We start from the raw sequence: 21,046 nt of genomic DNA, 5'->3' as shown, positions 1-21,046 counted from the left end.
AGTATATAGTAGATGTTCACTAAAGACAATAACATTTTATAGTTGTAATAATTATGACTGTGCCCTAAGAATTTTCCTAGAAATAAAAGAAAGAAAGAAGGAAGGAAGGAAGGAAAGAAAAACCCAAACTGTACAAAACAAAAATGTCTTGTGGATGTTTATGGAAGCCTGTTCGATTCCATCTAGTCTTCATAGAAGTGGTTTTATTTTTTCACCAGACCAGATCATTTTATTATTACCATATAATACACACTGTATCAATCTTTTAAAACATGGGTTGCAGTTCACTGGAAACTTATGAAATCAATCAAGTTAGTCACAAGCAGCGATTTTTTGTAATTTAACAGATTGAAACTATTACAGTGCACTGTACACGATAAGAGCAAATACTATTTCACAAAACTTGGTTTGGGGCTGGGGTCACAGCTCAGAGGTAGCTTGCCTAGCATGTGCGAGGCACTGGGTTCCATCCCATAGAAGTCATATATATATATATATATATATATATATATATATATATATATATATATATATATATATNGAGAAAAATTGTCCACACTTTTAACATATATATATATATATATATATATATATATATATATATATATATATGGTTTCAAATATAAGAGTTGCTCACGCTCAGCCAATGAAGCTCAGGATTTTGCCTTTACTGAGGATCAAACAGTGTTTGATGGACAGTTGCCATTGTGACTAGTGGGTGGCGCCCTCCCCCTGGGGGCGTGGTCTTGGAGGAGGGGTGGAGTCAACAGCCACCTAGCTGTGGCTGGACTTAGAAGCCTCCTTCCTTTGGAGAGGGGGTTGGGGAAGAGATGGCAGCTTCACTATCAGTTTGAACTCAACGTTTTAAGAGACATAATAAACTGGACCATGAATTCTGCATGTGTGCAAAGTATGGGAGACTCTGTGGCTCTTCCTTCCATTGAGGCAACTGGGTCTCGCCATGCACACATGCGTGGACACACACACACACACACGTGACGAGTCTTGGGGTACGCAGTCACCCACAAATAGGAGCTGGTTTGGAGTTACTATTTAAGTTGGAGTGGTGACCTGTGGTTCATCGTTGATCGTGAAGCAAATTTAGGAGAAAGAATTTTGCAAAGAGAGTAAAATCGGTAGGAACGGGCTGGGCTTCACAGTGGTGGATTTGTCCCGAGGGGGATGGCTACTGGACTGATTGGGCACTCCTCACTGCTTTATGTCCCTATGGTCCCCCATCTCCTTCTCTTGGGTTTATTGGATTCCTGAGATTTGGTAAGAAGCTTTGTCTTAGGGCACAGAGAGGCGCCCCCTCATTGCACATTGGGCTGCTGCACAGAACATCCCGAGGACCCTACAGGCAAGGTGCTGGTTTGGTCCCTGTGGGCAGCAGACAGTGAACACTGTGATCAGTAAAAAGTGAGGCAGCAACCCAGCCCCCCGCCTGGCTTCTGAGCTTTGTTGATCCCCGTAGGGCTCCTAGATGGTGGTGGTGACAGGTGCTCCCCATGAAGCGAAGCCATCAGAGGATGCTGAACTAGAACTTAGCTCTTTTCAGAAGCACTTCATCCCCCAGGGAGCTTTGCGCTGGTCTCTCCCTGCAGACTCAACAACCTCTGTGTTCATCGATGTGCCCTTGTCTGCTTCTGATTCTGGAAGAAATTTCACTCTCCCCAAATTCCACCGCTCACCATTTTGTACTTACCAGTGCCAGGGACTTTCCACAAGAGCTTTTGGAAATCAAAGCCAGAAGAGAGAGTCACATGCTATTTTTCACTTTATGCTCCATCTCATTTCTTCCCTGGGGCCACAAGCCCAGGAAGTGGGGCTGATGAGGAAGGACAAAGGGAGGGGACGCGGGCATTGGTGTCAGCTGCTATTTCAGACTTGTTAACCTGACACTTAAATGAACTACTACTGCTGCGTGGCGATGCCAGGCCCTTCCCACGCCCTGCCTTCTCTCATTCACTCAGCCATTCTTCAGTGACTCTTTTAAGACGTCTTTATTGATTGTGCCAGACGCTGTTCTAAGTGAAATGCATGAAGCCCGTGGGAATCATGGAAGTGACATTCTGGGAGGGAATGTTACTTTCTGCTTTTTTACAGGTAGGAATTTGGGGTGCAGAGAAAGGAGGCTTCATGGGATTCAATGGGGGTGGGTTCCAAACACCACACCCCTGGCCCCCCAGCCTGCTACTTCCTGAGGCAGTCAGGAGAGACCACAGTGGACTGAGTTCCTTTGGAGGGGCCAATCAAGAGCAGAGCCTGAGCAGACAGAGGAAGGTAGAGCCATGATGAATGAGATACCTGTACCTGGAGCAGGTGGGTGATGAGCCAGGAGATGTCTGAGGCCTGGCCGGGCTCTGACAGTCAGGGCTTTCTACTGACCTCGGGCAGATGGACTGGGAGTCAGCAGGATTGAATGGAAGGAGTGGGGGAAACTGGGTTAATCCAAGGGCAGTGGTGTGGACATTATCAGGCAGCTTCAGAAGGGTTCCCTCAGCAAACTCCTATTTGGGTTAGACCCTGCCCAGGAGGGACAGCAGGAGACAATGCATTCTTCAGGCCTGGAGCTGACCACTCTCATATACTGAGATTCTCCACCGCAGGAGTTTGGAGAGACAAGGATGTGGACCCTCTCCTCCAGGATTCTGATGAGAGGGAACTGGGGGCTCTGGACAGAGGTAAGTCCATAAACAAAAGGCAAGGTGCCCCATCAGGTGTGTGTGTTTGCAGTGTTTCAGGAAACCCAGAGGAGGGGAAGCGAACTCAGCCTAGAAATGGCAAGACAAAGTCTGGCCCCAGCCAAGCAGAGCAGGAAGGGAGGGCAGGAGACAGAAGGGGCAGGTGTACGGGCTCCGGGGAGGGAGCCGAGAGCCGCAGGATTGGTGGATGGGAGGCAGTTCAACCTGCAGGTAGTGCCACCTGGGCAGCTGCACACATCCTCACTTGCTATTGTGAACCATGTGACCCAGGGCCCTGTCCCCACCCCAGGAGCCTGGCTTTCTTGCATCTGCTATTCTGACTGTTATTTCCCTCCTGGGCTCCCAGCCTCCTCACCCCCCATCACACCCTGGCACTGATCTTCACTCTTACAAGCTGACTTTGAGCACATTTGCCCCTCCTCGGTGGCTCTTTAACCCTTTGCCGACCACAGCCTCTGGAACTCAGACCCAGAACCCATGTCTGTGAGATCGGCAAAGCCAGATTCTAGCCTGGGGTGTACTGTTTTTCAAATAGGTCTCCCAAGAGCCCTGCAGTTCCAAGAAGGGACCGTGAAAGAGGGGGACCCACTACATGGGCATGGCCTGGATCCTGTGCCCCCTCCCCTTTTAATCACGAGAGCTTCATTTTGAATCAGCTTCATGCTCAGTTCTAGGATTCCATGCAAGATGCTGTTTGAAGATCAACAGAGCCTTCTGCTAGAGGAAATAACAGCTTGAGACGGCACAGGAGGCAGGAACCTCTTCAGAGCTGAGGAGCCTCTCCATGCCTTGGTTTATTCATCTCTAAAAGAGGACAATAGTAGAACTTGACTCTTAGGAAGTGTGAGGCCCTGGATGAGCTACCGTGGGCTGCCTTGAAGGAGGCCTGGCACCAGCAAGAGCAGAAAGAAGATGGTGGTCATGGTTTCCAGGTGCTGGGGCTCACTCGGGCCTGCACAGGGGATGTCATGATTGAACCCATGTTTAATAGTTGCTCTCTGCTAGTGTAGTGGAGAAAGGATTGGGGCAAGATTGCTAAGACTAAACACAGAGAAATTGTCAGAGGAAGTTATTATATCCTTCTATCTGCAAGAGGGCCATAAGGTGAAGCAGCTGGAATTAGAAAAGCTGCAAATATTAAGGAGATTTAGAAGGACTTGGTGACCAGATGGCTGTAGGGAAGCCTCCGAGGAGAGTTGGGGACTCTGGCACCCTGTTTCAGGTGAGCAAAGTCTTAAGTGTCTGGGAGAGAAGGTCTGTGGGACGCCTAAGGGTCACGAGGTGTCTGCAACTGCTGGGTGCAGGTGGCCAGTGAGGGGCTGTGGACATGCAGATCTGGAGGCAGGAGAGGGGACCACAGATGTAGGTTTAGGGGTTTGTAATTGATGCTAAGGAAGAGAATAAGAGAATAAGGAAAGGGTGGAGCTGGGCATGGTAGTGCACTCCTGTAGTCCCAGCAACTCAGGAGGCTGAGACAGGAGGATCTCAAGTTCAAAGCCAGCCTCAGCAAAAGCAAGGTGCTAAGCAACTCCATGAGACCTTATCTCTAATAAGAATGCAAAGAGGTGGGCAAGGACTGAGTCCCGCAGAATGCCAGGGAGGAGCTGGGAATCTAGAAGCTTCAGAGAGCCGCTGGCAGCCTCAGCTTGCCCCTGTAATGGCCGCTGCTCATGGGCTGGCCATGTTCACAGCAGCCAGCGGCCTGAGGACACAGGCACAGGTGACACGGGCCGACTCTTGCTAAGGCAACTCCTCAGGTGGAGCGCAGGAGCCTGGTCAGCCCTCACAGAACGGGGCTCCCTCAGCCTCCTGGAGTCCAACAGCTGGCGCGAAAGAGTCACTCCTGGCGAGCCATCTGTGACACAGTCCCTGAACACAGCCAGAAGAAAATCTGCAGGGAAGGTGGAGATGTTAAATTAAGTAGGTGGCAGACAGTATTTGACGACACTCCATCTAAGTGACAGCTTAGCACACACAGCCCAGGTGGGATGAGCAGGTGGCCAGGGGAGAATTCAGGTCAGGGGCCCGGGTTTCTGTCTCAGAGTGAGCAGGAGGGAGAGAGCCTACCCCGGCCAGTCCTGTGGCTACTCCCTTCATGGGGGAGTCTGGTTGTCCTGGTGCTAGGGACTTGGAGGGTGTGAGGCCAATGTTCCCAGAACCGGGCTGAATGGAGACGATGGGGAAAAAATAAACCTTCTCTTGCTTCAGTTCCCAAGATCTTCCATGTGAAAGGTACTTCTGTTTTCAAATAATTTTTTTTTCTTGCCTGAGAAATTTGAGTGATGATTGCCTCAACTCTTGGAAATCTTTCCCACGTCAGTGCCAAGCTTTGGACTTGCTTTTAAATTTAAAGAAGAGTCCATTGAAAGAAATCCTCTGAAAATGTAATGATGGGGCACATCAAGGTCATTGTCAAGGTCCATTTTCCTGGTCCACCCTAGGGAGAGCGAGGAACAGACGCAGGAAGAGTGAACGGCGTGTGCCTTGAGCTCTCGTGCTTGGGGAGGACGTACTGGCAAAAACTCTTGGGTTCTTGGCAGCATGAGATGGGCCTTTCCGATGCCCGGGCAGTGTCTCCACCAGAGTGTCCCTGGGCTGCTCCTTACCAGACTGTTTAGAGAAATTACTATCCACAAGACTCTGCCATCCCAGAGAACAGCACTGCTCCTCTTCTTCGCATGTTTGCAGAAGGAAGAACAATTGGGGGTGGATTTCATGACACTTCAACACAATCTTTTTATATGGCTCAAACGTAGGGGAGGATTTCACCTTAGAAAATCTAACACTGCACATGGGTTTCAGACAATGTGGTGAATATGTGGGTTTATTCACGGGTTCATTCAGTGTTTGTGGAACACCTGGCATGCCTCAGGCATCAGAACACAGTGGTGAACAAGGTAAGGTGTCTAGAGCTAGACAGGCCAAATGCACACATGCTTATACCTGTAGCATATATGTGTTCAGCAAGCATAGGGTGGAGGTGACACTCAGGTCTATGGACAGAATGTGAGCACCATGAGGACAGGATGTTGGGGATATTTCCTCTTGGAATGCAACACCATTCTAAACACATTCATTTCATTTTTCCAATGGCTCTATAAGGTATTATTATTATCCCAACCTAACACTTGAGAAAATTGAGCCTCAGAAACTAAATGACTTGCCCCAAGTCACACAGACCACAAGTGGGGAATCCAAGGATTTGAACTCAGTTTGATACCTGAGCCACACCTCACCACAAATGCTCTCTAGTATATTCCAAAGGAGCCATTTGGAAAGTTTAGCCTGTGGAAGAGTACCGTCCATGGACGGGACAGTGTCTTCATGAAGATTGTCTTAGAAGACATGACCCTTCTACCATCTTACTTTGGAGGTAGGGTGGGTTTGCTTATTTATTTATTTAGTTTTGAGACCTCCTTTTTGCTTGCTGTGTGCCATTCTGGTTGGATTACAACTAAAGGTGCACTCCTCTCTCTAAGACAGGTGGTATGAGAACTGAGCTGGGCCCTTCCACCTCGTCTATGCAAGTCCTAGTGGTGAGCAGAGTGAGTGTTGGTGAGAGAGAGCGGGATTGGATCTGACCATCTGGTGGGTCCCAGGAGTTTAGCTCCTCAGAGCTCCAAGCTTCCTTTCTTGTAGCAAGCACCTAGCTTGCACCGAGAGTCCACAGAGTTTGTGATTGCTGCTGACAAGCCCAGAATGCCAACTGATTCTCTTCAGGAAAAGCAAGCTTTTCCATGTGGCTCCAGAAGGTCCAACTCAGATCAATGAGCTTTGCCTTGCTGGGAGGCTGATTTGGGTTCAGCAACAGGGGAAGGGAACCCACCTGCAAATCCGAGAGGGCTGAACATGGAATGAGCACCTTGGGGAAGCAATGAGATACCTGCTACTGGAGGTACTCAAGCAAAAATTGGTGAAGAAGAGATTCACCCATTGGGTGTGAACTTGACTTAAATGCCCTCAGCAGTCTGTGGCTGAAATGAGAGTCTGTCATTCTGTAGGTGTTTTATGGACCATCTACCTTCTCCTGTGTTACAGGTGCACCTTTGAACTGTCAGCACGTAGCAATGATGACATTGAACATTTATCAAGGGCTACAGGCATTTTTAAAAGTGTTTTACATCGGCCAAACAATTGTAGCTGCTTGTAGTTTGGATCTTGAATGTCCCTAAAGACCTGTGTGTTAAGGGCTTGGTCCTAGTCCATGGTGCTATTGAGAAGTGGTGGAGTCTTCTGGAAGGTGGGAGCCAGTGGAAGGGACTCAGGTCCTTGGGGGTGTGCTCTTAAAGGGGATATTGGAACCCAGCCCCTCCTTTTCCCCTCTCTCTGCTTTCCTCCTGCCATGAGATGATGTAAGCACTTTCTCTGCCCCGGGCTCCACCATCATGTGCTGCCTCACCACAAGCGCAAAGACAACGGACCAACCCACCATGGATTGAGACCTCCAAGACTGTGAGCCGAAACCAACACGTTCTTCTTCTCAGTTGATTATCTCATGTATTTGTTATAACAGTGGAAAGTTGACGGACCCACTACCTATGAGATCCACATTTCCAGCATTCTCATTAGTTGGATGAGGAGACTAAGGCACAGAGAAAATAGGTAATTTCCTGAGGTTACAGAGCAAGTAAGTATCAAAGCAAGGATTTGAACCCATGGACAGCTACGTCCTCAACCACTGCACCAGATGTTTTAATGGTGTTCCCAGGGCCTGGGAGGATGGGTCTGTTTATTGCCAAGCATAACTTAACCAAGATAGCATCCAAGACCACTTCATACACCAGGACATCAGAATATTACTTCATCTAGATGCGCATCACACATGATGAGCTCTGGGTGGAAAAATGTGTGATCAGTATGAATTGGTAACCCTTACCTGGAGGTGGGGTATTAGGCAGTGGGTAGGGGAGAATAAGGTTAGGGCAGGGGTGGACTGGAGCCTGCCTTTGCCTCAGACCCTGAATACAAATTGTACACATCTTTCCAATTCCATGTCCAGTGACCTCCTGCTGTTAGCTGGAAATAGGACATCAGAGAAGAACATTCAACATCAAAAGAAAATGGACAAATCCTACAAATAGTCATACATTTGAAAAAAAAATATTTTTCTCAGCTTGTGGCAGATCAGGCTACAGTGTAGAAGACAATAGCTGTGTCATATGTTGATCTGAGTATGTGGCATCCAAGGCTCCTTTTCAAGTCCTCCTTGAGCTGTCCTCAGGGGAGAGAGTGACTCTCTTGTCCCCTGAAGAGTCACTTCACCCAACAAGGGACAGGTGGCATGCTGCCCAGCAAGGCACAAAGCACAGTGCGAATGCCCACCTCATCTCAGCTAACTTTGAAGGAGGCCTTCTCCAGAGATGGATCTTTTCATAGCCACAAAGGGCCACACGGTGCAACCAGACTGGTCTCTGGACCATGACTCAGGAGCTTTGGGTTCCAGTTGTGGAAGTCCTGTTAATGCGTTCCGTGACCTTAAGCAAGTCAACAACTCACTATGGGTCAGTTTTCACTCCAGCAAAGCAGAGATATCAACGTTCACTAAATGTAACAGAGAGTTTAGAGAATAAGGGACATTGCATTAAGCAGTCTGCTTATATAAGGTCACCTATCAGAGCCAAATTTGGAGATCCACCTGCTGAGTACCAGAAGTTACTTGGTGGTTTGTGTCCTGCATAAGGAGGAGGAGGGTGGAAAGATGTCATAAGTTGATGGTTAACTTCTGTGTCGGCTTGACTAGTCTGAGGGATATCCAGAGAGCTAGTAAAGCATGATTTCTGGGTGTGTTTGTGAGGGTATTCTGGGAGTGATTGGAATTTGACTCAGTAGACTAAGTAAGTAAGACCACCCTCACCATTGTGGGTGGGCAGCATCCAATCTGTTGAGGTACCAGTTAGAATCAAGACAGGGGAAGAGTGATTTCATTGCCTGATTGGGCTGGACATCCATCTTCTTCTACTTTAGATATAGGTGCCTCTGTTTCTCAGGCCTTAGGACTTGGACTAGATGACACCAGCAGCTTTCCTGGTCCCCTGGCTTGCAGATGCAGATCACGGAACTTTCTGGCCTCTATAATCATGTGAGACAATTCCAATAATATACTCCCTGTTTTAGACCTGCATCCATCTACCTACCTATCAACTATCTCCATTTGTTGACCTCCCAGTTGGTTCTGTTTCCCTGGAGAACCCTAACATTTACCTAACTGTAAGAGACTGATGGCACAGGTGCCTAGAATTTGGACTGACAGAGCTCATTCTGACTGCTCAATACAATAGTGACTGATTTATTTCCTTGGATTCCTTGACCAAAGAAAGTTATCTGCTTGGTGTGGGTAACATGTCCAGATGCACCACAAGGATTATGCTACTCAAGGGCCTGTTTGTGCTCACATGCGTCTCTTCTTCCTCTGCTCCATACAGACAGAGCTACATTTCTAAGCATCTGGGTAGGTTTGGCCAATGAGAACAAGTGAGAGAATAGAGGGTGAGAGAAGGGAGACCCAGAGTATTCGCCTGGTAGATTTTTTTTTCTAATTAGCTGCATCTTTTTGTGTGTGTGGTATCCCCCACAGAACTTTCAGACTCTGGCAACCACATCTCCTTCCATTGCTCCCCAAGTTCTAGGAGTAGTAGCTGCTTGCTTTGTCTCTAACCTGTCTCCTGTTTGCTTTCCAGCTCTTCCATTCCTCTGTCATAAATTCCCTGAATTAAATCCCCTCAGTTTGAAAGACCTAGAATGCTATAGAGGGAACAGCTCAATGCTACTAGAGGGAACAGCTCCTGTCATCTCTTTGCACACAGCAGGGACCCAGTGAATGCTTATCCAATGGACCAGGAGCAAGTGGCCTGGGTTGCAGTTTCTAACTCACATGAGGCTCAGTCACTGTGTGCTTTTCAACCCTACAACAGATTGCCTTTACTTATTCTCTTCATTATTTGAAAAAAAAATAAATAAAAATAAAAACAAAAACAGGGTGTTCACGTCTTTGAGGAGAATGTCCTCTTACCTTTCAAATTTCAACCCGTCCGGATGCTATTGGCAGTATAACATGGGCCATTTAAGCATCACACAAGCATCTCAGGGCACAACTAGGAAAAGGCTTGGACCGGGAAGGTAGAGGGATCATCGAAGCCCAAGGAGCCCGAAGGAAAAGGCTAAATCAATTCTTCTAAGAAATCTTTGTGAAACTCTTCTTCCCTCTTCCTCTTGTTGATGCTCCCTGCTCCTGGAGGCTGAGACCCTGTCCACCTGTACCACCTCAGTGGTTTCCCTTCCCCTTTGGCTTTCAGATGGTGTGCTCAGTGGGCAGATCCAGACGGAGATTGAAATGAGGGAGGACAAGTGAGGGTGGGGTAGTTGGAGACTGCTCATACCAGCTCGTGACAGCTGATCGTGCACATCTGTTGTCAATTCAGCATCTAGTGACCTCATCTTGGTAGCTTTAAATAGGTCATGGGAAGACTATTTACACCAAAAGAATGCTACGATTTTTTTTCCAGACATTCAGCTATAGGTCATTGACCAATACCTACCACTGTGTTGGGACTTCTACTCTCCCAGCTTCCTGCTTATGGAACAGCTTCAGGTGGACCTTAACCAAAGGTCACTGTTCTTCTCAAAATAGACATATCTACACTTTTCTCCTTCTGGAATCAATGCTGTTTCTTGTGGTTTCCCAGTTGTCCCCTGACTTTCTGAGTAGCCTCTTTGTGGGAGAACTCTTGGATTATCACACTCTGAGTGGGCCATTGGTTTCCTGCAGGGACCGTGGCTGATACAGTGAGGACCAGATGAGTCATAACAAAGGGGGGATTGGCACCTGAGTAGGAGGTATGATAGGTAATCAGGACTCTCTTGATAGTTCTAGAATCTGAATCTACTACTTCAACAGAGCTGGAAGAAATCAGTAGCCTGAAAGGATATCTAAATTTTCCATCTTAAAAACAACTTTGATATCTTTGCCTACCAGCGTCTCCTTCCACAGATCCTCTAAGTCCAGAACATGAAAAGACGACTTTGGTAACCCTCCCAGTCCTCTGCAGATCCTGGGGAAGAGTCCTCATGGGATGCTGTCCATGGTCTCTTGTTTGGGCTGCTCATTCAAAATGTGAAAATTCCAAATTGGCGACTTTCTATCTTCACTGTATATTACAATCACCCTGAAGCTATAAAAATATGATACTCAGCCCCCCCACCGAGGTCAATTAAATCAGATGCCAATAAAATCTAACCGTGTGGACTTGAGAAATAGTCTCTCTGAGCAACTTTGCTCATCAGAAAGCTGGGAAACCATTCCTATCATACAGAACTGCTGAGTACATCAGCCCCTCTGTCAGCAGGAGGACCCTGTCTACGACCCCCAGGGGATGACTGAAACTGAAGGTATTACCGAATCCTATATACCCTCTGTTGTTTTCTACGTATAACATTTCTATGACAAACTCTCCTTTTCACTTAGAGGAAACACTTATGGCTTCTTTCTGATGTATCTGAATTGCCAGTATCTCTGCTGTTGTGCTCTGGGGCCATTATTAAGTACAATAAGTGTTCCTTGAATACAAGCACTGTGGATCATTGAGGTGGATAGTAAGTGACTACTGAGCAGGTAGCCTATACAGTGTGAATATACAGGACAAAGTCCCGGGGGATGGATGGTTTATTTCTGTGAATTTCCATTTAAAAGTTTTAGACTTTAGGATAACTGAAACTAGAAAGTGAAACCTTGGTACCATGTGCATCCGAATATGTATTCATCATTCTGCCACCTCCATACCTCCCTGCCCCTAGCAGCCCCTGTGCTATCCAGAGGACAGAGAGTGCAAAGCAGGTCGCTGGCAGGTCTAGATCAATGGCTTCTAAGAGCCGTACATGGACCAGCACATCACCTGGGAACTTGTTAGAAACACAAAATACTCCAACCCTACCCCACCCTTACTGATTCAGAAATTCGAGATAAGGCTCAACAGCTGATGTTTTAACAGAATTTCCAGATGATTCTGATGCATGCTAAGTTTCAGACTCCTTGGTCTAGACTTTCTTCTCTTTATGTGTTGGTGACTTCTGAAATGGCCAGCTGACCTGTTCTTCTCTCTTTGGCTTAGGTTGGTCCATTTGGCTGACTTTACTCTGGACTTCAGGAGCACCCCAGGCTCTATACGCCTACCATAGAGTTCAGAGCCGCTCTTGCTACCAGCATCTTCCACCAGCTCCACAAGAGTTACTTGGCTTTTCTGAGCACAGGTTAGGAATCCAAGGTTCATTGTTCATACGAACACAGAAATGGAGTCTTGTCTTGCAGTAGATCCAGAGCCATGGTTTGGGGGGGAAAATTACTTTCCTGTTTTGCTTTTAAAATGGCTGTAGTACTATGTTTGCAGATTATGACTCTTTGTTGATTCTCTTTCCTCCTCAGATGAAGACTCCTGGGATAAAAATGTTTGCCCTGGAAGATAAAGACATGGAAGGTATTTTTTTTTCTTTTAAAGTCTGTGGATATCTGGCACACATGGTTGTCTGGGTGCGTATCATGTGGGATGGGTAGGCACCAGGACTGGAGGAGAGAGGATTAAGCTCTTTGTGATAAATGTATCCTCCCACCTCACAATTCTGTGAAAATGTCAGATTTGGAAGTTTTGGTCCGAGAGAGGTTAGAGCAGCCACGTGCAGCTCTGATTTCCCAGCCCAGGATGCTGGAGTTGGTCTGTGTGCTCATTTTCCAAACATTGGGGAAAAGGACCTCTCTCTGCTGCTACCAGTGTCCCTGCAGAAAATGCCGGACAAGACAGAGGATCCCCCTTGCTTTGGTGGGTATAAGACGAGCATGCTCTTGAACTTTCTGAACCCCAACAGGAGAATCAGCCTTCTGTTTAATTAGATGTGGGCATTGGGAAAATGCAAATGTTGGCTTTGGAGTTAAACTGATTTGAGTCTTGACAGGAATCCAGCCTCCTTGGCTTGCAGGCGCTCCACCTTATTAAATGTGCCTTGCTGTCTATCTCCGTGAGTTTTATTGATGGTCCACATGTACATGAAAAGACTCCAGGATCGGAAGGACCATCCTTCATGCGGCGGCTGCAGATTGACTCAAACTCTCACATACTAAGCACGGAATCAGTCACTCAGTGCCTTACTTCATGGCATCTCCCAGGGGCAAACTTGGGAGATGCAGCAGTAACCATAGGTTATCCAAGTGAATGAAATGCTCCACAGAACGAGCGGCTGACAGTGCAGATGTTTCCCTCTGCCAAGCAACCTGGTTGATCTCAGCTGTGGCCTGTGGTTCAGCCATGAGCTGTCTCTGATAGGTGCATTTTAAGCTACAAGGTGATCGATGGCGATGGTGTCCACATGGAATTGGACAGCCCTGAAGCAGAAGAGCAGATGATGGAGACTCATTACCTGGGAAAAAGTGCTCTGTCTTTCAGGAAGAGGAAAAAAGAAAGCCCGTCAGCAGCTTTCTCAGGCTCTTTAAGAATCACACCGCAGCCCCAGGGAACAGACGAGCCCATTCCAAATTGATCCTTCAGTGCCTGACGCACCAATTCCCCCTTCAAACCTTTACCCATGAAGATCCTTCACACGGTATCATTTTCTCTAAATGTTTCTACATCTTAAATATATAAATCTTCCCAGAGACAGACTTGCGTGTCATTCATCATATCGTTAAGATGATGATGATTATGGGGTAAATTAAGGACCATAATCATAAACCTTAGATATTTACAAATCACTGCTTTATAGCTCTGTAAAATTCTCCTCAAACTCTATTTGAATGCCTTTTTAAAAGTAATGTTCTGGTACAAACCGGGGTTTTTGGAGCAGTGGTTAACTGAGAGCCCTTGGGGTCAGAAGAGAGGCTTCTAGGGCGCTTGTTGCTATGGGGACGGGCAAAGCCAACTTCTGCTTCCTCCTGCAGACTTACCACAGTCATGTACCGCCATGCACCGGCTTAACGACGGGATGAGTTCTGAGAAATGTGCTGTTAGGCGATTTTGTCATTGTGTGAATGTCACGGAGTGTACTTACACAAACGCAGATGGTCCAGGTCAGTTGCTCAGGACGACCTTTGGATGCAGTCAGGAGATGCAGTAAACACAAGACCAGGGTCACAGGCATGTTGCTTTACTGCACACTTTTTTTTTTAAGAACAGAAGGAGTACACTCTTAAAAAAATAATTAAAAGTCTAGTATAATAAATACATAAACCAGGAACATAGTCACGTATGCTCATTATCAAGTCTTGTATGCTGTGTGTAATTGTGTGGGCTATACTTTCATACAACTGGCAGGTTATGCGACTGGTTGATCTGCTCACGCCAGCATCACCACAAAGATGGGAGTTGAGCATAGAGTTACGCAATTCCAGGGTGGTAGGAATTTCTTAGCTCCATTATAATCTTATGGGACTCCCATCATGTAGGTGGTCTGTTGTTGACCCAAACATCATCACATGGCATTTGACTGTGATTTGGTCAGGCGTAACAGGTGGCAGTGGTGATCTTCTCCACTAAGATACGATAGAAAAGGTACAGATGAGGAGGTGATTGGGACGTGGAGGAGCCTTCCTCTAATGGATGAAGACAACCAAGAGGAATCACCGTTGGGTAGAAAAGACCTAACGAGGTTAAGCTTTCTTATTTACTGCCTTTGTGGGAAAAGCTGAGGCAGAGGCTATGATTTTAGCTGTGCCGCACCCTGGAAGCTTCTTCATACTGGGGAGACTAGAGTCTGAGTTAAGTGGCAAGAGACCCAAACACCACTAGTGGAAGGGACCAGACCAGGGCCGTCTGGCTTCTCTAAGGAAGTTCAAACTGGCAGTTATCAAAATAGTGCTGGGGCCTCCAGATATCTGTCCACGCACTGGGATTTCACAAGGAGAAAAAATCTACAAAATTATGTTCTTATTATGAGTTATGAATAGGAGTAAGATAAAAACATAAATCATAATATTGAAAGGCTAGTGAGAAAAGTATCTAACGGTACTTTCCTGGGCATTTTATTAAATTCTTGCTGTACGCATGGATCTTTGGTAGTACAGGGTTCTTTAGAAACACTCGATATTAGGAAGATGATGTTGAATTAGCTTTTCTTTGCTGTGACTAAAGACCTGCCAAGGACAACTTAGTAGAGGAAAAGTTTATTTGGGCTCATGGTTTTAGAGGTTCAGTCCTCGGTTGGCTCTGAGCCCAGGGTGAGGCAGAACATTATGGCAGAAAGGTGTGATGAAGGAAAGCTCTCCGTTCATGTCAGGCAGGAAGCAGGAAGAGTTCCATTCACCAGAGACAAAATATAAACCCAAAGTCACGTTCCCAGTAGCTCACATACTCCAACCACCCTTTCTGCCTTCAGTTACCACCCAGTTAATCCATTCAAGTGGATTAATTCACTGATTAGGTCATAGTTCTCATGATCTAATCATTTCACCTCTAAGGATTCTTGCATTGTCTAACATATGAACTTTTGAGGACACCAGATATCCAAAGAGAATATAACAAATTATATTATAACAAAGAGAAGAGAACTTTAGCAAATATTCTTTTTAAAAATTTTTATTGGTGTATTATGATGATGCATAGTAGCGGGATCCATTGCAACATATTCATACATGCACATAACAATCTGGTCAATTTCATTCCCCAGGACCTCTCTTTTCCCTCCCCCTCCCTCCACCTGGTCCCCTTCCTCTAGTCTACTGGGTTTTTTTTTAGTAGATGATCTTGGTCCCCAACACTGATTCCTTCACTGCCTCAGTGTGATCAGCTCTCTCTCCCAACCCTCCTTTGGGTGCTAAGAATTTGGCTGCTAATTGTTCTTGGCTCATAAGTGGCTTACGCTTGCACAGGCAAAGGAGGTCAGCCCATCCCATGACTGCCTGGCTGACAGGAGGGTACAAAAGGGCACCCCTTTTCTCTAACTGGAAGATAAGATAAGTGGGATGAGGTTTGTGCTACAGAGCTTCCGACTGTGGACTAGAGTAACATCCCTACTGGGTTCCTCCCTCCCTGTTCAGAGTCCCTTACACCCTTAGAGCTCCTCCTGGGGAACAAACCCACCATATATAAAATGTACCCAATCCTTGCCCCAGGCCTGTTTCCAGGGACCCTGACCTGAGAGGATAACCACAGAGCAAATCAATCTCTGTGATCCCCAGGCTCATAGGAAGGCCCATCACCTAGCCACATAATCTGTCATGAGAAATGCATGACCTTTGAGCCCTAACTTTGCTATCAGAGCCCCATAAAATGATAACACTGTCATTTACATTTTGAAAACCTGAAACATTAAGTCACCGATGAGAAGCAACCAAAGGAGTCAGATTTCATCATTCCCTAAATATTTTTAAATAAATCATTTCTACATGGCACAGCAATAGACAAATTTGAATGATTTGTAGTTAAGACTAGATGATTTTGGTGGTGGTGGGGGGGTGCATATTCAACTACTTCTTCTTTTTTTTTTTTTTTTCCAATGTTGCTATAAACACCATTTAGAACTTGTTTTGATTTTATGAAATCATTGAGACCTACTACAGGTCATAATATCTGAGCACTAAAAACAAACTATCAAATTTATCATGTGAAAACTGAAATCTAAAGGGTCATCAAACCACAGGGAAAAACAAAAAGTTAATGCCGACAATTTGCATAGCTGCCAAATTGGAAAGCAAGAACTGTGATGGTTAATTTTATGTGTTAACTTGACTGAGCTAAGGGATACCCAGGGAGCTGGTAAAGCTTTACTTCTCAGTGTGTCTGTGAGGGTGTTCTGGAAGGGATTAGCATCTGCCTCAGTAGACTGACTAGAAAGACCCATCCTCACCAGTGTGAGTTGACATCATGCAATCCACCAAGGCCCCAAATAGAACAAAAAGGGGGAGGAAGGGCAAAGTTATCCTTTCTATTTGAGCTAAAGCATCCTTCTCCTCCTTCCCTTGGACATTGGTACTCCTGGTTCTTGGGCCTTTTGACTCAAAATGGGACTTTCCCCATTGGCCTCCCCAATTCTCAGGCCTTCAGACCCAGACTGAAGCACAGAACTGGCTTTCTTGGGTCTACAGCTTGCAAATGGCAGATAATGGGACTTCTTGGTCTCTATAATCATGTGAGTCAATTCTTGCAATAAATCTCAAATAGATTATACATACATATCATCTATCTTACACTTACCATATATAGGAGATATATAACTAAGTCTATCTATATCTACCTATATATCTGTCCTATTTGCTCTGTTCCCTGGGAGAGGGCAGCTGATACGGGCAGTTAGTTGCTGAGTGAGTCATACTGGGAACTCTGTGTAACTAGTTGATAACACCAGTCGCAGTATGAGAGCACCAACTCCTGCAGGCAGCATGGGGTAGCCATGCTCTGGAACAGACCCAGGGCAGTTGGTAGACATCTCAGCCCCCGCGTTTGCTGGCTTTGTGGTCTTGGTGGATTACCGTGCCCGTAAGCTTCAGGTTTCTCATCTGCAAAACGGTCATCACAGTCAGTGCCTGCCTCATTGACCTGTTTAGGACTTAATGCACTGATACCCAAAGAGCACTCAGTTCTCTGGTTGGCTGAGTATCTAATCTCAATAAATGGTTGCTGTTTATCTAAAGGAAGGCTATACACCTGACTTTTGAATTTCCAAGTGGATAATTACATAAAACACTTTAAAAGTAAAAGGTTGAACAGAGATCATTACTGAATATACACTACATTATTTCAAATTTTCCCATCTTCGTCCATGTACATTAACATGCTTGAACACAGATACAGTAGTATACACACGGCAGCTTACATTCTCCCTTTTCATTCAAATATTATTCTGTGTACATATGTTTTGGCATCATTTACATATATCATTTTTGTATTTCGCCCCTGAAGGCAACAAATACAGGGTATCACAGCAACTGCAAAGAAAACTTTCCTATTATGTTAATATTTGTCATAAAAAATCCCGAGATCTTTAGGACTTACCAAACGGTTAAGCCAAACCTGTTAAAGGAGACTCTTAGTTCCCAGAGTCTCCTTTAGGACAGGGTTCCTCAGCCTCTGCACTACCGACTTTTGAGCCAGACTGCTCTTTGCTGTGGGAACGTCCGGTTCACTGCAGGATGTTTAGCAGCACCCCTGGCCTCTACCTGCTAGATGCCAAGAGCACCTACCCTACAGCCACGAGAACCCAAAGTGTCTCCAGACATTGTCAGCGTCCCCTGGTGTAAATCACCCTGGTTAATTAGTATCTTGTATCATCATGGATCCAGGGCAGACTTTCCTACTAGAACATTCCTGGCTTATTTTGCATCATTCTAAGACTGTGACTTCCCCTGGAGGTTTTTCCACCATCAGAAGTCAAACCATGTGATTGATGTCTAAAATAGGGTGTGATGTTTGGGAGATCAGACAAACCAGAACTACTTCTACCTCAGAACACTTACAAGCAGGGTAGAACAGGCAATGGTGTATAATGGGAAACCCCTTTACCTTCCCAAGACTGAGTTCTTCATCTGCTGTTGTGATGGCCACTGCGTTAATTGATGGACTCACTCTTTCATTCACTCAACATTTATTGAGACTACAATATTTCGTGCACTGTGTTTGGCAGGTGAGATGCAGAGAAGTATCACAGCGGCCAACATCAGGGAAGAGACACAGACACTGATCAAACACAGCAGTTTCATGCATGGATGTGCAGATAAACAAAATGTGGTCTATCCGTGCAACGGAATATTACCCGGCTTTAAACAGGAAGGAAATTCTGTCACATGCTACTACATGGAGGACACCTTGAAGACTTAGCATTACGTTAAGTGAAAGAAGTCAGTCATGAAAGGATAAGTTCTGTATGGTCCCACTCGTGTGGGGGACCCTAGAATGGTCAAGTCTAGAGGTAGAAAGTAGAATAATGGCTGTCAGGAGACGTGGCCAGGAGGAGGAAGGAGGAGTTATTCTTTATCAGTGTATGAACTGAATCGTGACTCCCTCCCCACCAAAAGAAGATTATATGTTGAAGCCTTACCCCCGCCATTTTGACTATACTTGAAGACCAGGCCTTTAGTGAAAAACTCAGGTTAAAGATGACAAGGGTGAGCCCGAATACAAGATGATAGTTTGTGTAAGAAGACACCAGAGTGCTCACCTCACCTCACACACACACATCTCCTCCTCCACACAGAAGAAAGGTCATGTGAGGACCCGGTGAGGAGGTGACCAGCTCCGAACCAGAAAGCCAGGGCTCACAGAAACCAACCAGGGCAGCACCTTGACCCTGGACTTCAGCCCCCAGAACTGTGAGGGGTGTCTCTGCTGTGGAAGCCGCCCAGTCTGTGATCTTCTGTTGTGGCCACTCTGGCCCAATGACACAGTGGGTTTAGAGCTGACACGTGGGATAATGAGACAGGTCTGGAGGTGGATGGTGGTGAGGGCTTCCTGACAATGCGAATGTGCTTTGTGTCACTGATCCGCACCCTTAAAAATGTCCAAAATGACCAATTTCACACTCACACACACACACACACACACACAGAGCGGTCCCTGTCACCAGTGGGTTATGCACAGGACATCACGAGCTCTGAGAAGAGGCCTAGCTTAGTGGGAATGGGACGCGACCACGGTGGAGGGGGGACTGACACTGTGAGGCAAGATGGAGGAGGACATGTAGGCCTAAGGATGAGCAAGAGCCAACACCTAACGAAGGAGAGAAGGGTGATTTGTGTGTGTGCGCGTGTGTGTGTGTGTTGCAAACTAAGCCGTTTGAAGTGGGCAGTGGGGTGGGAGCCAGTAAAGGAGGTTAGGGAGAGAGCTGGGCATCTGATGAAAGCCCTGCGCACCACGGCGGGGAGCCTGGGCTTCATCCAGTGGGCAGTGGAACCCTTGAAGGATGATGGACGGGGAAACCCCATGGCAGAGGTGTAGCTGGAGAGACCATATATGGGAAGGCCTCTGTAGGTTATGAACCCTCGGAAGTGGAAAGTTTCATTGTAGAATTATTGTTAACATGACAGTTATAGGTGACACAGGGCACTCTGTGCACATGGTTGCAGAGAGTAGGGTCCTGGAGATCCTAGAAGCCCATGCAGTAGCCTCCAATTGCTCCCCAGGAGACAGCCCATCCTGTAGGTGGAGCAAAGAACAAAGGGCCATCAGTATGGATCCAGGAGTGTGGGAGTGAGTAGCCACCAGGGCACACCTGGAGTAGAACCCTGAGTCCGGACCCACAAATTCTACCCAACAGATGTTCAGCCACTCCCGATAGCTGGGAATGCTACAGACTGTTTCACTGTGGGGAGACCTCATGAGGATCTACGCAGGAAGACAGAGAACTGTGGGACTCCATTGAGGGAGTGGGAAAAAATGTGGGATCTGAGGGATGAAGGAAGAAGGGCATGATTTGGGCTACTGGATCTTTTTTGCAGAAAGCGATTAGACACTTTAAAGGACAGGAAATGTATGATGCAATGGTAAGTGTTCAGAAATAGGGGGTGGAGCAGTTTGAGGTACCCCACTATAGATGAGGACTTGTGGCTTCAATTTTGCATGTGATTCAAATTTTTATATGTTGAATCTTATCTCCTCATTGATGTACATTAGAATCCCAGAGCTGTAGTCGATTGGTTTTTGATGGATTTGTGCCTTTGAGGGGATTATTAGAGTCTTCTCGGCATCACATGGGACACACTCATGTGTGCTTACACACACACACACACACACACACACACAGCCCTCTGAGGCTGGTGGCATTTAAAGGAAGCCCCTGGCAAGCCTTCTAGGTCATGAGCAGTCATTTCCAAGCAATTCTGTTTTGAAGGCCTAGGCTTTTCCCTTTGGTCACATGTGGAATATGTTAAGCTCAGAAATGAATTAATATCATGAAGGCATTTCACAGTTTTTACCCCAAACTCCAAAGCAAAGGATTCCACAAGTATTTATTTGGCATCGATTATGCTTAGCTCTGTGTGGGGAGGTATTTTGTTTATTTTCACTCTAGCCATCTATAAAAAAAAATATTTATGGTGAATTTACAATGAAATACAAAACAAGGTTTCCTGTTAGGAACGGTACCATTTTCTCTCTGAAACCCTAGTGCCCAGCTCAAGGGCTTGAAACATGATAGAACATCCACAAAGAAGTCTTTCAAAAAATGAATGAAAAAATACACAGTTTAGTGAAGGAGTCTGGATACTTGCATAAAGAAACAATTATAAACATATATATGTATGTATACATACGTGTGTGTGTGTCCGTGTGTATTTATCTCTCAGTATCTCTGGCAACTGGTTCCAAGACCCACAGGGATACCAAAACCTGTGGATGCTCAAGTCCCTTATATAAAATGGTATAGAATTTACAGAG

General features: G+C 46.1%; 1 long non-coding RNA gene across 2 annotated transcripts; it reads left to right on the top strand.

Annotated features, from left to right (window-relative positions):
* The first annotated feature begins 1,821 nt into the window (after window positions 1–1,821).
* On the top strand, window positions 1,822–13,908 carry LOC125615565. 2 transcript variants are annotated; one of them, XR_007346181.1, is made up of 5 exons: window positions 1,822–2,106; window positions 2,610–2,684; window positions 3,374–3,927; window positions 11,810–11,948; window positions 12,121–13,908. It is a non-coding gene; the product is annotated as an uncharacterized LOC125615565 (long non-coding RNA). The 2 variants fall into 2 exon arrangements; XR_007346180.1 differs by having other exon boundaries at window positions 2,524–2,684.
* The last annotated feature ends 7,138 nt before the right edge of the window (window positions 13,909–21,046 follow it).

Source organism: Marmota marmota, unplaced genomic scaffold, assembly GCF_001458135.2.
Source record: "Marmota marmota marmota unplaced genomic scaffold, marMar, whole genome shotgun sequence".
Taxonomy (NCBI): Eukaryota; Metazoa; Chordata; class Mammalia; order Rodentia; family Sciuridae; genus Marmota; species Marmota marmota.
This window is presented reverse-complemented; position numbering and strand designations above follow the sequence as displayed.